Here is a 20,189-nt window from a genome sequence, read left to right on the forward strand (position 1 = left end):
TGTTCAAAATAATAAATCCCTAACTGCTATTAATGGGAATTGTCAGGCAGAAAACGGCATTATAGATTGAAAAGAATAATTGTGAATTGATAACAGGTCTGAAATTGGATAATAGCATCAGCATTAATATTTTTAACTAGATAAAAAATTGGCAATTAAAAACAGGTTTGGGTAAACTCTTGTTGGTCTCACTGAAGTTACTGCAGATTATCAAGACTGAACGTCTAGAAGGTTGTAAGTAATAGAGGATTTTTGGCCAATGGGATAAATAAGCTAAGATTAGAAGTGTAGTTGTAAGAGAGCTCAACATAACATTTAATTTACAAAATGTAGGTATGGTTGGAATTGAAGGGCTAAGTTTATAAAAGAAAAAAAACTTAGAATGGAATTCTTGGGAAACTGACGTTTTAGAGAAAATTTAGAGGAAAATAAAAGGGTATAAATAAACCAATGCATCCACACAATGGGATCTTATTCAGTACTAAAAAAACATGACCTACCAAGCCATAAAAAGACATACAAGAACCTTAAATGCATATTACTAAGTGAAAGAAGCCAATCTGAAAAGTCTACATACTGTATGATCCCACCTAATTGACATTCTGGATAAGGCAAAACTATAGAGACAGTAAAAAGATCAGTGGTTGTCTGGGGTAGGTGGGGAGAGATGAATAGGCCAGCACAGAGGGTTTTTAGAGCAGTGAAAATACTTGGTCTGATGTTCTTACACATTTGTCCAAAGCCATAGGATGTACAACACCAAGAGCAAACCCTAAGGTAAACTATGAACTTTGGTGATTATAATGTGTCACTGTAGGTCATTCTTAAAAAAAGAAAAAGGGGCGCCTGGGTGGCTCAGTTGGTTAGGCGTCTGACTTCAGCTTAGGTCACTATCTCATGGTTGGTGAGTTCGAGCCCCACATTGGGCTCTGTGGGCTCTGTGCTGACAGCTCAGAGCCTGAAGCCTGCTTTGCATTCTGTGTCTCCCTCTTTCTCTGCCCCTTACCCAATTGCTCTCTGTCTCTCTCTGTCTCTCAAAATAAACGTTAAAAAAAGTTAAAAAAAAGATTATTTATAATAATAATATAATAATATAATATAATAATATTTATAATAATTTATAAAAAATAGAAATATTTTTAAATATTTTAAAAGAGTATATACTGAACTGCTGAGTAGAGAAATGGAAGTGAGGGTGTCTAAGGGAGACATTTCAAATGTGAAGAAACAAAAGTAAGAACAATGTTTCTGTTTTCCTTTGCAAATTCACCTGTTGCTTGTATAACACAAATGACATAAGTTCAAAAGGTTTTTAAAATGTTCCAAAACATACAAGGGCACTGAGTACAGTAGCTAATCATAGACTCAGACTCTCTGGGCACAAATTTCAGTTTCAACTGTCTTAACTTTGTCTCTGCAGGCAAATGGTTAGCTTCTGTAAATTTTTGTTTCCTCATCTATAAAATGAAGATAATAATCACATTTATCTCATACAGATGACCTGAATATTAAATAAGTAAAATAAGTATTCAAAAATGTGATTTGTTTCTTATAATATATAAAATATTTTTGTATAAATAAGTATTCAAGATGTTAACATTACTGTAATGCATGAAGTGTAATTCTAAATATTTAAGCACTGCTTAACACTGCTCTGCCTCAAATTATCATTATCAATCTATCTATCCATCTATCGATCAATCTATCTATGTTTGCCTGTTATATATCTCAGCTAAATGTCACCCGCCTGGCTAAACAAAATAATTTATTTTCTAAAATCATAACATTCTTCTTATCTATTCATAATACTCATCATAAGCTATAAATTTCTTATGTTTTCCTTATTTATTGTTTAATTCTTGAACTCTGCCACTCAAACTATCTTTATAAGAAAATGAAGGAAGAATATCTTGTCACTACCCATATAAATTTTGCACAGAGTGAACACTTGGCATATTTAGTTCCATAAATAAATACAAGTATACAAGAGGGAGGCAGAATTCTTCTTTTAGGGGATTGCATTATTGTCTTCACTTATTCACCTTCCTGTCTCAACTTTTTTTGTCATGAGACAATGTATACCTGCCTATGAAAAGAGTAGAGTATATTTTTCCACCTCATTACTTGGTATGCAGCTTGTGACTTGCTTGGGCCATTAAAATCAGACTGGTCTGACAGTATGCTAGTTCTCAGCCTAGTTCTTAAGACACCTTGTAATTTTTCAATTTCAAGTGAAAAGTGTCTGCCATCACCTCGAATCTTTTTAAGGACATACATTTTGAAGTGAAGGTAGACGCCAGGATTTTGGCTTCAGCAACTGGAAATGTGGGGTAACCAACAACTGATTTGAGAAAGACTGTCAGAAAAGTAGGTTTCTGGAAGGAGCTATGGAGCTCCAATTTAAAGATGTTGGTGGGTATGCCTATCATATATCCAAATGGAAATGTTGAGGAGGCAGCAGGGTATTCATGAGTTTGAAGTACTTGAAAAAGAACCTGTCACCATGTATTTTCAACATCACCCCCTACAAGTTTTCCTGTTGCTTACTAATTGCTGTAACAGGACTCCGTAAATGATAGGCAGTTAGTCCTAATAGTGTGTAATCATTATAACTCTTATAAAATGACATTTCATATGGCATTGCTGCTAAGAAATGGAACAAGATTTTAGCTTAGGCTTTTTCATTTCAGTTTTGTGTTTTCTCTAAATCTCCAAGAATTTGTGTGATATGGATTACTTAATGTTCTTGTTGTTCTTTCTCCCTCCCCTGCCCCCACCCTATACTAGTGCCCTTTAGTCTTTGCAGAACATTTAGCTCCTTGGGAGACTTCCATGGTCACCAGGGCGTATCCACTTTATGTGACCCAAACTGATGCTGTGCAAACTGCCTCATTGACTTCTGTCTAGTTTCTTCTATTTATTTCTCATGGTGATTTTACATGAAAATAGTTACTTATTCTTGAACCTCAGCTGATGAACTTGCGTGAACTGACTCAGTCAACAAGTGTTCCTGGTCCTATTTCCTGAGGCTGGGCTCTGTTTCAAAGTCGTCCTCCACATTTTCTCATTTACAAACAACTGTAATTAATGACCAGTCTCATCTGAAAGTAGACACAACACACTTAGGGATCTGGACATTAGGCTTTCTCTACTCTAGAGGTTGAGGCCCTCAGGACTGGACCTACTTGAAAGTATATTTAAGTTTTTTTTTTTTTAATATTTCTTTTATTTTTGAGAAAGCACCAGTGGGGTAGGGGCAGAAAGAAGGAGACAGAGGATCTGAAGTGAGCTCTGTGCTGACAGGCTGAAAGCAGAGAGCCCGATGTGGGGCTCAAAGTCACAAACTGTGAGATCATGATCCAAGCTGAAGGTGGATTTTTGACTGAGCCACCCAGGTTCCCCAAAAGTATATTAAGGTTTTGAAGAATGATAATATACAAGAAAAAAATAAACTACCCACCTGATAGGACTTTTGGAATTCAAAAGGAGAGGAGGTACACTGTTGATGAGAATATAAAATGTTACAGCTGCTATGGAAGATAGTATGGAGGTCCTGAAAAAAAAAAAAAAAGTAAACTAGTACTCTCATATGATTTAGCCATCCCAGTGATGGGTATTCGTCCAAAAGAGTTGAAATCAGAATCTTAAAGAGAGATCTGCACTCCTATGCTCATTGTAGCATTGTTCACAATAGCCAAGATGTGCAAGTAACCTAAATGCTCATCGATGCATGAATGATGAAAAGAATGTGCTATATACATGCAATAGAATATTTAAAACCTTAATCAATAAATCATGTCATATGCAACAACATGGATGAACCTCGAGCACATTATATTAAGCAAAATAAGCCAGTCACAGAAGGACAAATACTACATGATTCTACTTCCATGAAATACCTGTAAGAGTCAAACTCAGAGAATCAGAGAGTAGAAAGGTGGTTGTCAGAGGCTGGAGGAATAGAGAAAGGGGGGTTGTTAATGTTAATGCTGTGTAACATTTCAGTTATGCAAGATGTTTAAGTTCTAGAAATCTGTTGTACAACATTGTGTCTATTGTTAACAGTACAATATTGTGCACTTAAACATTGTTGAGAGGGTGCATCTCATTTTAAGTGTTCTTACAATAAGAAGAGGAGACTGTGTATGTAAATCAAGAAGCATGCTTGTAGTTATAGCTCCTTTCACTCCTTTGTTTCTTGTGGGCTTAGTTTAGTACTATCTCCTCAATTTGGAGAGAGAAGATGGTACCCTTGTTACCTTTTTCAAACTGACCAGCCCTGCCTTGGAAATCACCTGGTATTATCTCAGCTGGATAATGGGCAGGTAGTATGTACAATGAAATTTACTGTATTTAAAAGGGAAATAACAAAAGTTCTCCAACGTTTTGTTTTTTATTTTTATTTATTTTTGGGACAGAGAGAGACAGAGCATGAACGGGTGAGGGGCAGAGAGAGAGGGAGACACAGAATCGGAAACACGCTCCAGGCTCCGAGCCATCAGCCCAGAGCCTGACGCGGGGCTGGAACTCACGGACCGCGAGATCGTGACCTGGCTGAAGTCGGACGCTTAACCGACTGCGCCACCCAGGCGCCCCAAAATAACAAAAGTTCTTATGGGGACGGGTCAAATGATGCTTCACATTATGGGTTGTACTCATAGCAGTATGTTTAAAACCATTTTAATGAATTATTTTTATATCATTATAAATACAGAAATAACTAACTCAGCCCTGTACTTGCCTCTTCCCATCTAGGGAATTTATTTATCTTTAGTTTCATTTTAAAGGTGTTGGTGAACTTGAAGATAGTAGATATGTTAGTGGAAGATCTTTTATTTTAGTTGACACTATCTTTGGACTCAAAAAGCAGGCCTTCAGGCAATAAACTTATACTTTGACCTTTGAAGAAAACTCAGTCAAAGCCCAAACATAGTAAAAAAGGAAAAATCATAATGGAAGAAGTATAGCCTTAAGCACAGTTATAGAATCCCTAGAGACTGTATAGTATCTGTAAACACCTCAGAGGGCTGCTATAGATGACTCTGTGTCCGTGTTTACTGACACTTGAAAATTGTCATCAATTCAACACCTAATAATAGAAGGATGATTGTGTTGGTTCCCACCATAAAAGATTTTTAAACTGAATCACTCTTTCTTGCCTTCCACCTTTGATGTAATGTTATAGAGAGGCCACTCTTTCCTTACCCTGTCAATAGCAATCTTTGTTGAACTATTTTCAGCATATATTGAACTGTGAAAATATCATTTAAGGGAAAATACATTGATAAATTGTTGTTAGGCTATCTTTTATTTTTAACACTTTTTAAAAAGTATACCAATCGATGAGGTTTTAAGATTAAGGAATTTCCTCCATAGAGAATAAAATTCTTGTTTATAGATAGTGCTGCTTTATTTATTCATAATGTACTCCAGTTGTGCTTATACAATACTTGACTGAGACTTTCTGTGATAAAACATATTTTACTTCTGGAAGAAATAACTTCTATAATATAGATTATTCACACAGTTTAGCCCTAGAGTTTTTTTCACTGATTTTTACAATATAATTCACTTATGGGTATTTTCTTTTACACACCAAGTACATTTTTACATTTTGATTTTGGAAGAAGAAAATAGTAGTATTAAATATTAGCTATGTACTTACATATATACTTATATGTATGCATTTATATACGGATATTCAGTTTATAGAACAAGGTATAAATTAAATATTAGAATTTTTAATATCTTATACAAGATGAAGTAGAGAAAATTAGCTGATGCAAACTATGTAAAGTTATTATTAAAGGAAATATATTTAAGTTAAAATTACTTGACATGGGTGTTTAGTAGTATGAGTATGTATATGTATATAATTAATATTTATGTACCTATAAGGCATAGCTGTGACATATCTCACTAATGCATGCACAGGTTTATTTTCTAGACTTAGTGTGATAGAGTTATTTAAGAATAGAGGCTAGCTATACTCTCTCTATTTGCATGATTGTCACCCCTCAGAGCCCCATCTGGGGTACTCTCATTATTTTCAGCACATAATGTCTTATAGGGGGATGCTGCTGGCTCCATGATGTATTCTCATAGTATGAAATCTATCTGTGTGTGCACATCTCAGGCATTAGAACCTAATGGGTATTTGCTGCCATCACTTGCTCTCTATCCCAGTGCTGTCTTCAGCCCATCTTTGTATAGCAGCAGTGAGTTTCATTTATATTTTGCTCGTTAATTTCCTTCTTTTTCTCCAAGCAAGTTTTGTTTCACTGTTCATATTTATTTTTAACATTAGTTGAATAAAAATTGGATATTTGTTTTCATAGTCTTGCCCTAACTGCAGATCTTTACATGAATAAATATAATTTTATGACATGTATCAAAAATTTCCAGAATTTCCAGAAAGTATATGGTGTCTAGATTTTTACTAATTTCAGTAATTTATAGGAGATGATGTAGTGAGAGTCTGTTATGTAAATATCATGCTCAGATTCCCATTTTAAACTAGAGGATCCCATGAATTTCATTTTTTGGTTAACAAAATTAATCAACTAAAGACCTTAGGTAATAAATATTATAAAATGTACTCTATGTTAGAGAACAAAGTTGTTGACTATTATTAGGTTTATATAATAATATTTTTAAAGAACCTTTTCACCCATTATATCAATTGTATCAATTATATCAGTTACAATTCAGCCTTAAATTATGAACATAGAAGGATCCTGAATTGCATTAAGAATTATCTAATGGCTGAATATATTGATTTTCATGATAATTTCATAGGATAATATCTATGAGGTGAAATGCTAAAAATATTTTTCTAAATAATCAGAAATATTTATTCATAGGCTCTACTTTGAGCATTTTGGCCAAAATTTTTATATCAAAGCAATAAAATATTCCCAAATCATCTCATTAGAATTCAACTGTCCATATGTTAAAAGAATAAGTATACTTTATGTTATGGAAGGAATGGGGGTAGGAATGCTGTATTAGAATCCTAGGCAACCAAGATTGGGGTCAGGTTGAGAAGATAATTAAGTTTTATTCTAAAGGATTTAAATTTCAAGTGAAATGCTTTATAAAGCTAGGGTGATTTTTTTTGAGTAATGACATTGCATGATAGATCTCTTCATTAGATATGTAAATGTGGAGGCAATTTGCATAGAAAGTTGTAATACAGTCTAGCAACAGAGAACTGAATGATGTGCTAATAATGAAGGCATGTCCCAAAACAGTGGCATTAAAAATTCAAGGACTTACTCTTTAAAAATGATGCAATACCTGTTTTCTGTTGTATCACAGAACTTGCCCTTGACTGAAAGTAAAAGGAAAGCCTTAACATCTTCTTTTTAATGTTTACCAATGTGAGCAGCCATGTGAAATTAATATGCAAATAATAGAAAAGTATCCAAATAAAAGAAAACTATGCAAATAATAAAAGCTAATATATATTGAACACCATGTAGCAGCCTAAATACATTTGTTATTTCATCTAAAAATCTTTGAATGATATATAACATCTTTCTTTTGTTTTAGAGTTAAACAAAATAAATGGAAAGTTAAAAAAGCCAAGTTGCTTATTGAAGGTACTCCCACATATGAATTGCAGTGTGCATACCTGGTTCCATCTGCTTTCAAAGCTCAGTGTCTGTCACTCTCTGCTAAACTGTCTCCTTGTAATTCCTCAAGACTTTGAATGACCCAGTAATAACAAAGACCAGGATTTCAGTCCGTGCCACTTCATCTTTGGGTACTTTAAAGAACAGTGAGAATTGATTCTGCCTAATTTATAAATTCAACACTTCCATGCTTCTACTTCAATACTGTTTTTGGTTTTTTGGGTTTTTTTTTTGCCAAATTAGCTTTTCTGTCTTGTGTTACCAATTATACAGGAACTGTTGAAAGATCAATGATATTCAGTGGCTTTATCAACACTACACGTGGTGTAATTTTAACTAGGATAACCTAAAAAGAAACTCCAAATTTAGTATAAAGTAATTAAGTAAAGAAAATAACATTTTTTCTGTAAATCAAACCATGACAGTATATCCAAGCCTGATATGGGAAGAAAGACAAGAAGGTATCATATTGGATCAAAGAAATAGAGTTTGAAATAGCACATATATCATATCTAGGTTACATAAACAACAGGATGTAAAGCTATAAAAGTCCTCTTTCCTGGTGGTAATAATGTAACTTAAAAGTTGGTTTAAAGCCTTGCATTCGTTCTCTGAAGAGTTCAGAATCACTTAACATCACTGAAAATCACCTCATTTATAGAAGACTAAATCTCATTAATACTGAAACTGCTTATGTCACTAAAACCTCCTTGATTAACTTTTCATTTTTCATACATATCCATCAGCTTCTTTCCCTCTGGAGTCTCAAGGGTTGTCAATTATCCAGAAACGTATTTTCTTCTGAGATGGCATCAAAGTTTAGAATAGTTTTTCAGGATGGGTTCCTATCAGAGAGCCTCATGGGAGTCATATACATACGCCTAGGACTTTAGTGCTTTTAAGATAATGACAATATTTTTATTATTCTTCAAGATTTTTTTGAATGTGGAATTGATTTTTCTAAGCAGAGGTAAGTATCCCATACACATATAAAACTGAAATGACTTCCTTTAGCGCATGATTACACCAGCTTCTGGACAGGCTGCAGAGGGAGAGTTACATGCTATCCCACCTAAGATTAGACAGTATCTGCTTCGGCATCTAGCTTCTCATTTTTTTAAGTAGCCTCTTCACCCATGGTGTAGCCCAATGTGGGGCTTGACCTCATGACCCTGAGATGGAGACCTGAGCTGAGATCAAGAGTCAGACACTGAACCAACTGAGCCACCCAGGCGCCCCTAGTGTCTCATTTTCTATGACTTCGCTGTAATTTTTATTATTTTTCACGTAGATAATTCTCTCAACTATATAATTCCAGTTCCTTCATCTATATGTCTAAAATCAAAATTTCAGAGCATTGTTACAGATTAGATGAGATGAATAAATCATATAGCACAGTAACTAGTTTATCATAGTGTTTCATATTAAATCCCAGATATGTTTTTAATATTTATGAATCAGAAATACCCTAACAAAAGTGAAATGGCTTCATTTTGGTTTGAAGAAATTGTGGATGTGCTCAACAAATGTTAGTTATCATTTTTATTTTGTATATGCTCTCAAAGAAATTTATGTGGTCAAAAATATAGTCCATAAAAATATAGAGCAGAATAAGTGACAGAACTACAAAAGGAAATAAAAATATTATGTAAAGCAACAATGTATCATTACACAAATCAAAATTTAACAGAAGCAACAAAAAGATGAAAATTAACAAAATTATTAATCTACAAGAAAACTGTATGAGTGAAAATATACAAACATGTAAATAAATTGAAAAAATTGGTATGAAAAAAGGTAAAAGAAAAAGAAAAAAAAGAAAATGAGTGGTGTTCCTGAAAAATACATAATTACAAATATAAGATAATTGATATTGAAAGGAATAATAAAAGAAAATGTAGGAACATTGTAGAAATGTAGAAAGACCTAAAGATTGGTAGGGAACATTTAATTCTATTTTTAAAAAAGGTATACATATTAATAACTTAATTCTAAAGATGTATTATTGTTTATCTACATAAAGGAAGAAAATAAAAAACCTTCACAGGTAGATCACACATGAAATAAAATGCTAACTTCAGATTCTCCAAAATTATATATTCAATATTAGAATAAACTGAATAAGGTCTACAGATTATAATTTTCTGCATTTTATTTTATGACATCAAAGGACCAAACCCAGAACTTCTAGGGAGAGTAGAGTAGGTCAATTAAACATATCCTTATGTGCCATAAAGCAAAAGTAAAATAGTTTCCAGTTTGGGGTGCCTGGGTGCCTACTCAGTTGAGCATCTGACTTCAGCTCAGGTCATGATCTCAACAGTTTGTGGGTTCGAGCCCTGTGTCGGGCTCTGTGCCACGAGCTTGCTCACAGCTTGGAGGCTGCTTCAGATTCTGTGTCTCCTTCTCTCTCTGCCCCTCCTCTGCTCACACTCTGTCTCTCTCTGTCTCTCAAAAACAAATAAATGTTAAAAAAAAAAAAAAAAGCTAAATAAAATAAAATAAGTTTCCAGTTAGAAACACTGATGGACTAGCCAACCCAATATTGAAGGTGTGGAGAAAGGTGGCATATCACAGGGGAGTTTAATCATATGTTGGAGATAAATGTTCCAAACAAAATCTTGGAGGAAATAAAGTTAACTAAACAAAACATTTTGGTTTGCAAAGTCAATGGACCAAATCAAGTCCCCTCAATAAGTCTAAGACTGACAAGATCAATGCAGTAAAATAACCCTGAGGATTTGCTAGGGGATTTTTTTTATATAATAATTTTCATCCTAGTTCATATATTCATCAAATGAAAAATGTTCATAAGAGTTAAAAAATTCAGGAATATTGTTTCCATGAATGCCTCTAATAAAACAAATAAACCCATTCATAACAATACAAACAAACCAAGTAACAAAAAGAACCAATCAATTATGTTAGCTATACAAACAAAAAATGATTCAAAATAAAGACTCCAGAAACAACACCACCTCCAACACATTTGTTACTGATTTACTTACCAACACATTTGTTACTGATTTACTTAGCGGTAATGGATTAGTAGTTTAGATCCTCAATGTTTTTTTTGTTTGTTTGTTTGTTTGATCATATAACATTAGGAGATAGACAAGGTGGTACATTAGACCTTGTAGGTTAAATCTAGCTGTCCTCTTATTTTTATTCACCTGAGCTACTCAGTTCACAGTAGTAAAACTTAGATTGTTATAACTTGAGGGAATACAGGTTTGTGGAAAAGGAAAGAGCTTTATTTTGCCTACATCAAGTTAAGGATTCCTAATAAAATATCAACACAAGAATTCAAGTGGATAGTAGAATATATAAAACTGGAATTCAGGGAAAGGCAGTTGTTGTTAAACAACTAGTGTCTCTGTAATTAACATTTTTTATTTTTCAGAATGTGATCCCTCCATATAATATAATAATCATTTTAGATTAAGCATTTTGCTTTCATGGAGGTTTCATTTAAATTAACAGCATTCCCTGATTTGACATAGTTAAAATTGTTTATGGACCCAACAATTTGGGTCCATAAATTTGACTCAGCATATTTAATAACAGTAATAGATAACTATTTCTTCCTGATTTTATCATTTATTTGTAGTGTGACTTGAACTAATTGGAAAATTTTTAAATAAAAAAGGAGAAAATATTGACCCAAACTATTACTAAACAGATCACTTTATGAGATTATACACTGATGATACAGGCATTAATCAAATCACTTTTAAAACTTTTATTTCAAAATGGTTTTTCCAACGATTTATTTTTTTCAATAGAATTTTAATTGCTTCTCAAACTTTTTGGTCAAGACAACTTTAAATTATTAAACATAAGTGAAGATTTAGGATAGCTTTTTTATGTGGATTATATTTATCAATATTTACCATATTAAGAATTAAGCTGGTTTTATAAAAATTTATATTTTAGTTTAACAAATAGCAGTAATACAGCCATTATATGTTAATATAAATAGCATGTATATAAAAATTGCTGTATTTTCCAATACAAATCTTAGTGAGGAGAGTAGCATCATTTTGCATTTCACATTGTCTGGTTTAATGGATAACAAATGGATTATTAAATCTATTCTACTTTAATTTTTTTGCAATGTCACAAGTCGTGTAGAGCCTCTAGAAAACCTTACATTTTTCTCTTGAGAGAATGGGAGTGGATAATGTCTTAGAATCAAGCAAATAGTTTTGAACTTGAAAAACCCTGTAAGTCCCTAGACTACTTTTGAGACCTCTGATTTATAATAATGTATCATTCTCCTTTTACAATTTTTTTCTTTATCCCTGTTTCTTTCCTCACTTTTTAAAACCTTATTGTCAGCTTTCAAGTTTCACACATGCTTGAAGTGATGCCACCACCTTTGAATTAACACTCTAAGCCTTACTATGTACCTTGCTAGAACTGACTTGAAAGTGGGGATTCATCATTTGTGGCCGTGGAGCCCAATGATTTTTTTTTTTGATAACCCAGAAACTTGCCTAATGGAGAACACTTGTAGGAAGGATGTTGACTTTTACTTTTTGTGTGTGTTGTGCCTAAATTCTAAATAACGACCTATTGCCAAGTAAAAAATGTCCATACCATGTATTATATTAATGTTCTAAATGGTATTCAAGAGGGAGGGAAGATTTGCGACCACATGCATAGATGTTCCATAAACAAACAGTGGAATGTTTGTAGTAATTATTCCTGAACCACATCGCTCTCATTCTGTCTTCTTTACCACTAGTTTCTTTCTCTCATAAAAGGGTTATGAGTACAAAATTTCAAAAAGCAAGTAAGAAAAGTACTATAGTGAGAATTGTTTTAGAAATGTACAGCCTTGAGGCCATATAGAAGGCATCAAGATACACAAATTTAGTCAGTTCTACAAAAATGCTTCTTCAAAACCATAAATTTGTTCCCACATGATTGATATATTAGTGAAAATTCTAAATGTAATGGGAATTCTTTGCTTGTGTATGCTATAATTTGTGAGAAATATTGAGTGAACACAGAAAACTGCACCCAGCTGAACCAAACACACTGTGTAGGAAAAGAAAAATGCACACCACTCAAACATCTACCAGTCGCTTCAGTTCACCATATGTGTTATCCTATAAGGTTTGTTTTGGTATGCTTTCACATTTATGAATATATATATTTTTTCAATGTCCCAAACATGCCTAAGTGTCCTGATTCAAAACCACTGGGAAGTGGGGAAGTGGTAAGCAACTGGAAATGCAATTTATTGTGCAAAGGCAAAAACGCAAAACAAAAATTCATCTTAACTAAAATACTTTGCTGTGCAACTTATATTAATCTGTATAGAGTTGTGGTGTGGGTGCGCATGTGTGTGGGTCTGCAGGCTGGTGTTATGTATATTTGTTTTTGTTCTATAAATGCTCTCAAATGTTTTTTTAACCACATATAATAGAGGTTATTCTTTAAATTTTTTTTTAAAAATGTTTATGTATTTTGAGAGAGAAAGTGCAAGCAGGGCAGAGACAGGGAGAAAGAGAGACAGAGAGACAGAGAGACAGAGAGAGAGAGAGAGAGAGAGAGAGAATCCCAAGCAGGCTCCATACCAACAGCACAGAGCCTGATGTGGGGCTCAACCGCGAGATCATGACCTGAGCCAAAGTCAAGAATCAGATGCTTAACCAACTGAACCACCCAGGCGCCTCTAATAGATGATAGGCAAGACAGATCATCTTATGAAAGGTGATACATGTCTTCTTATGCAAGACACGCTTTCATGTTTGTGTTCCATGATTTTTTCTAGTGGCTATTAAATAGAAAAACTGGGCTGCCAGCAATTCTAGTAGAGTAATAATGGCCCCACTCCTTCACTGTCAGCTGATGAACAGCTGAGTACTATCACATGATACTATTGTTGGGACCAGTGCTCTTACACATATGATGAGATAAAACCAAAATGTGTCATTATTCCCATTAGAAAAAAGTGAAAAATGTGTGCTTTCCCATAGTGTTTACTAATATTTCTAGCGGTTTCTTAAAAAATAAAAAAATGTAAAAAAAAAGGAAATCAGTAAGCTGTTAGCAAAGAGAGATGAGGACAGTGAGTGAATCTTGACTTACTCTGCTCACTGTTGCATCCATCCATTGCCCTCTCAGTTTGAGTATCTCAGAAATATTGGGTTGTCTGGCACATAATAATTACCTCATTGACTTATGCTAATGTTTGTCATTTCTTATTCTGCAAGTGTAAATGCCCCCTGTGCACTCTCAATGAAGAAAGAGGGTAAAAATGAAGGTGAGTTAGCAAATTGGGAAAACAAGAGTTAATCAATATGAAGGATCCTCAACACATTTCCATTCTTTTAGCATGATTCCACTCTGGATAAAAAAGAACACACAATAGTATTCCCTCTATAAAGGAATGTCCAGCATTCATGAATTCAATGCTGTAGAATTTAGCTTTTCTTTTCTTCCTTCTTCCTTTTTTTTAAAGTTTATTTATTTGAGGGGCGCCTGGGTGGCTCAGTCGGTTAAGCCTCCGACTTCAGCTCAGGTCACGATCTCACAGTCCATAAGTTCGAGCCCCTGTCGGGCTCTGGGCTGATGGCTCAGAGCCTGGAGCCTGCTTCCGATTCTGTGTCTCCGTCTCTCTCTGCCCCTCCCCCATTCATGCTCTGTCTCTCTCTGTGTCAAAAATAAATAAAACGTTAAAAAAAATTTAAAGTTTATTTATTTGAGAGAGCGAGCATGAGTGGGGGAGGGAGTGTGAGTGAGTGAGTGATCAGGGAGGAGGGAGAGAGAGAATCCCAAGCAGGCTCCATGCTGTCAGCACAGAACTAGATGCAGGCTCAAACCCACGAACCTGAGCCAAAACCTAGAGTCAGATGCTTAACCGACTGAGCCACCCAGGCTCTTTATTTATTTCTTCTTTATGCGCTTCATTTGACTTATTTCCTGCTGATCACGATTCTCTCCTTTTTCCTACCCATTGCTGGATGCACAATAATTAAAAATACACATTTGTCAATGAAGTACCAGGCATTTCAATTTCCCACACCCTGCCCCTAGCATGGAAGCCTAATTATTACTATTATTTAAAAAATTATAACTTCTGACTTTCACATTTTATTTTCTGGCAGGGGATGCCACAGAATTTTCTGCAAGAAATGAAAGCTACAGTTAACAAGCATCGATACCTCCTGGCTTTAGCTCTTTTCTATCACCAAGATTCTTTGGTTGAACCCAATTAGTCTTGGTGGTGGCAAAGAATGAAAAAGTATGAAAAATCCCAACCCTATATTTACTTAAACCTGTGCTTATGCCCTTTGCAACATAAATATTAAACTTTCCTAGAAGTCATTTTAGTAGTTGCGGGTCATAAGTTAAACAGCTGCAAGTTAACATTTATAAATGTCTAGAGGCATAATAGATAAAATAATAATATCAACTTGAACTTTGAGTAAATTTGAAAAGAGAATTCAGAAAATGTGGACACTACTGCTAATATAAAATTTCCATTTTGGGCTAAGTCTTGCAGTTAACCTTTGTCTCAGGGCAGGCTTTACTTTAGTCATGTTTTTCTATTTCGTTTATTTTATCACTCAGTTAAGCTGAATTTGGGCTTTAATTCTTTGTCAATTTAGCCCGAGCCCTTATACAAAAGGGTATTTAATGATGACAAAAGGTAAAAATAAAATGGTTTAGAAATTCCAAGCAAAAGAATATGCCTGTTTGATAACTTTTCACATGTGTTTCCAGTTTATAATTAGATGTGGCTAAGGACAGCTTGATAAGCAAACTTTTAGATAGCTGAAGATTATTCCATATAAAAATTGGAAGGATACAAAAATACTGATTCGAAGGGGCACATGCACCCTAATGTTTATAGCAGCTCCATCAACAATAGCCAAATTATGGAAAGAGCCCAAATGTCCATTGACAGATGAATGGATGAAGAAGATGTGGTATATATATATATATATATATATATATATATATATATATACACACACACACACACACACACACAATGTAATACTACGGAGATTAAAAAAATGAAATCTTGCCATTTGCAGCAACGTGGATGGAACTAGAATGTATTATGCTAAGTGAAATAAGTCAGTCAGAGAAAGATAAATACTATATGATTTCACTCATATGTGGAACCTAAGAAACAAAACAGAGGAACACAGAGGAAGGGAGAGAAAAATACTATAAAAACAGAGAGGGAGGCAAACCATAGGAAACTCTTAAATACAGAAAACAAACTGAGGGTTGCTGGAGAGGAGGTCAGTGGGGGGATGGGCTAAATGGGTGACGGGCGTTAAGGACGGCGCTTTTTGGGATGAACCCTGGGTGTTATATATAAGTGATGAATCACTAAATTCTACTCCTGAAACCAGTATTACACTGTATGTTAACTAACTTGGATTTAAATAAAATAAAAGAATAAAAGAATTGGAAACTCCAACACTTTCCTTAAAACAGACTACTTTTTCTTAATCTTACATTTTTCAGTAAGGTAGAACTTTCAATAACACAATGATGACCATGATGCCTAAATTGCATAATCTCAATCTCACTACATAAGAATAATCAGCATAATTATTTTGGAACCCAGTTCAGAAACCAAATAGATACTCGGCAAAGATGTGCTAATATCCCTGTGCAGTTCATTTTCCTCCTCCTATTAAGAAAAGACACTTAAAGTTTGACTCAGCAAGTCAACACTGGCAAAGCCTGGTTGGTATATTTCATTCTAATTGTTTTACCTTTACAGTAGATACATTTCTTTCTCCCATTGCCCCTTTGGCAGGTCACTTGTCTCATCAGTCACTTAGGCATAACTGAGCTTGTTAAGCAATCATCAGAGTAAAATCAATACTAAGCATTATGCTCCCTGTACTGTAAAAGGGAGAGTGTACAGAGCTAATCAACACAAAACTTGGTGATGTTTTGACCTTAACTCTAAAGGTTTGTCAGGGCAAGGCAAGTTGCTTAAGAGTTGTGTGGTACTAGATTTTCACTCTCCTTGTCTTTATTTATGCTTCTCAATGCTCCACTATTTGTCATCCACTCATATTTATTGTGCATTCCCAGGTGCCTGACATTGCAGTAAGTGGTTTGAGATTTAGAGTTTTTATTTGCTCCTTGCCCTTAAAAGGCAGTTTAATGGGACGCACAAACACAGGCAAATAGCTTATATTGCTAGGTTCATATGCTTAGAATAGCAAGTAAATAAACAAGAACAAAAGCAAAGAAAACATTTACAAACTAGGGATGAGGACAGGCTGAGACTTTTAGGTAGGTCTGAACCAGCTGGGGACAATATATAGGTAGGCTTTGACATATTTGAAACTGCATAGATCTGAACATGTAAGATATATTTTAGGTAGGATAGACAATTCATTCACATTTAATCTAGCAGGAAAACAAACGCAAAACCAACTAAATTGCCAACCTTATAAATAGTTTTTTAAGTTAAATTGTATGTTATATAGTAAAAATCAGATATCCCAGACTCAAGAACTACATCGAACACTGCTACTCTCTTCTGTTTCAAATATCCATCTGTAAAATTAAAATACGATTCATTCACTTATAGAAAAATCTGAAGTGAAGTATACAGTTGGAAGAAAGGAGAACACTGGCACTCAATTTTTCTCTAGACAGCTTGACTGGATTAAACTCTTTTGATGATCTCCCCACTGTCTACTCTAATTTGCTGTTCCTTGATCTCTGCCATTTCCCTGTTAATGAAACTCAATCCAATATCATTATTATCATTATTTTGAATTTTGTGACATAGAACACATATCTATATTAAATATATATGTAAAGATCTATAAAATTACATACAAATATATGTGTATATAAATATATATAGCTTCTGAGATAATTATATAACAACTCAATTTGAATTATGTTTAAAATCTGTGGTCTCAAAGCAAAGAGATTACAGTTGCACAACCAACTAGTTGTATGTATGATTTTGGAAAAACGATCCAACTTTTCTAGACCTCCATTATATCATCTCTACAATAGCAATTTTCAGAATATCATTCCTCTATTGTGGTTTTGCGGACTGAAAGTATAAATTCCAACAAATGAAACCAGCACAATGTCTGGCACATAGTAAACCCTCTCTTGGTCTGTTCAGGATACTTAAAAAAATACCATTAACTAGGTAACTTATAAACAACAGAAATACATTTCTCACAGTTGTGGAGGCTGAACTTCCAAGATCAATGTGAGGGCATATTTGGTGTCTGGTGAGGGCTCTCTTCCTAGACTTTTGTATTTTTCACTATAACCTCATGTAGTGGAAGGGGCAAGGAATCTCTATGGATCTCTTTTAGGTAAGGGCACTGATCCTATTTGTGAGCACTCTGTTCTCATGATCCAAAGGCCCCACCTTCTGATACCACCACATGAGTCATTATAATTCAACATACAAATTTTGGAGAGACACACAAATACTTAGTCTACGATAACTCTCAATGAATGTTAATAATTTGTGAAATTATCTGGCCATTGCTTTTGTATCATACTAGCATATAGTATGCTATCATTCATTAATGATAAAAATACATGATATATCACTACAAATATTTTACACGAATAATATCATGATATACAGTCGGATTGGAAAAAGTAGCACTTTTGTAATGGCAGTTTGTGGGGTTAGAGAAAAATACTCGGCTGTCTAAAAATTGGCAATTATCCTACTTTGTCATTTGACACAAGGTTCCCTGACCACTCTTGTCATATCTACATGCCTGATGCTTTCCTTAGTATCCAGGAAATTTACTCATGAACTGTTATGGGCTCTTCAACCTCTAAGATCATCCAACTTCCACTACCTACTTCCTAATCCATTTTAGTACATTGTGGGAATTATTCCTGTCCCTTCCAATAATCCTAAAGTCATCACTCTACATCATGTTTGCTTATACCTCTCTCTTAGTCCAGGCCGCTAAAATAAAATGACCATAGACTAGATGGCTTATAAACAGAAAAATATTTTTCACAACTCAGGATGCTAGAAGTCTGAAATCAGAATGCCAACATGGTCAGGTTGTGATAGGAGCCCTCTTCTGGGCTTCAGTCAGCTGACTTCTTATCTTCACATGGTGGAAAGAGCTAGCTAGCTCTCTGGCCTTTTCTGATAAGGCTACTAATACCATTTGGGAGAGCTCTACCTCATAGCATAATTACTTCCTTCAAATACTATCCCATTAGGATTAGAGTTTCAACATATGAATTGGCCTGGGTGGGGGGGCATTCAACATATGTCCTAAACTGCAGTCCTAAACTGCAACCCCTAAACAGTTCTCAATATAACCTGCATTACAGTCATTACACAGTGGTATCTACTCCTACTTGTAATTGTATGAATGTACCCATTTTATTTTTTTTCCTATGACAAACAATTCTCCAATGAACAGAATACACATCTCATTGTATAGAGTAGCCAAAATTTCCATCGGGTGTATTCCTAAGAGTGCTTTAGGTGAAACATAGATACTCAGATTTTCAATTTTACTAAGCCTAGCCAAACTGCTTTCTAGAGTAGTTGTAATATTTCCATTCCTACCTTTAGAGTAAATTATGTCAGGCTTTAACAATCTCAGAGTAGTTTCTCAGTAAAGTCCAGTTAAAACCAAGCAGAAATAATTTGTGAATAAAGGAGGGGTAACCTGGAGTGAATGAATTCAAACTTTTAATATCAGGATTATAAATTTAGATTTTTCTGCCAGGTTTCTGACTTAGATGGTTTAAAATTTTTGATATAAACTATATGAGAATATATTGTTTTGTAAAGTTGATGTACAATGAAAATGAAAAATACAGATCTAAGAGTTTATAAACAATATATAGCAACGATTAAACAGGAAATTAAAATAACCTGGACAAAACTGGATCTGTGCAGATGAGCGTGTGTTGAATATGAAGGTTCAGGAACACTTGGTGCTGGTGTTGGTGAAATCAATGTTGATATTGAGGACTACCATTTATCAATATCTGCCACATGCCAGTGAGTTTCGATGGTTTTCTATGGTGCTTTATTTCCATCTTATTATATATCTTATATCTTATTTCTTCAGATAAGGAAACTGAAGCTCAGATATGCAGAAATACAAAGAAGAATAAAAGAAGAAATGAAAAAGTTTTTCTTGAACAGTGTCTATATGGTATCAGATAAATGCTATTGCCATTGACAGGGATGAAGATTTGGAGAAAAGGTTCAAGTTTGGATATATGGAATTTAGTTTCTGAGAAGATATGTTTTGTTGGTTATCAGAATATCTATTCAATTTCACATTGAACGAGTTCCTCTAAAGGATTTAGATATGACTATTCAGCTCTGAGCATTCTTATTGGAGCAGAAGTAAAATCATATTTACTTTAAGAAAGATTATGCTCAGTTCACTCTTTCTTATCAAAATATTAACAACTATCTAACTAGAAAGCTGAATGAGGAAAAAATGAAGCAACAGCATAGGGATAAAAATCAAAAGAGCACTCAATATTTAAATGTATAATGTTCTTAAAAAGAAATGCTAATTA

General features: G+C 34.2%; 1 long non-coding RNA gene across 1 annotated transcript in view; it reads right to left on the reverse strand.

Annotated features, from left to right (window-relative positions):
* LOC122230509 overlaps positions 1–20,189 on the reverse strand; it is a 106,989-nt gene that overhangs the window by 20,868 nt on the left and 65,932 nt on the right. The window contains exon 2 of the long non-coding RNA XR_006207499.1: positions 3,461–3,553. This is a non-coding gene — a long non-coding RNA (uncharacterized LOC122230509). The remainder of the gene's footprint in view (positions 1–3,460; positions 3,554–20,189) is intronic.

This window comes from Panthera tigris, chromosome C2, assembly GCF_018350195.1.
Source record: "Panthera tigris isolate Pti1 chromosome C2, P.tigris_Pti1_mat1.1, whole genome shotgun sequence".
In the NCBI taxonomy this organism is placed as follows: Eukaryota; Metazoa; Chordata; class Mammalia; order Carnivora; family Felidae; genus Panthera; species Panthera tigris.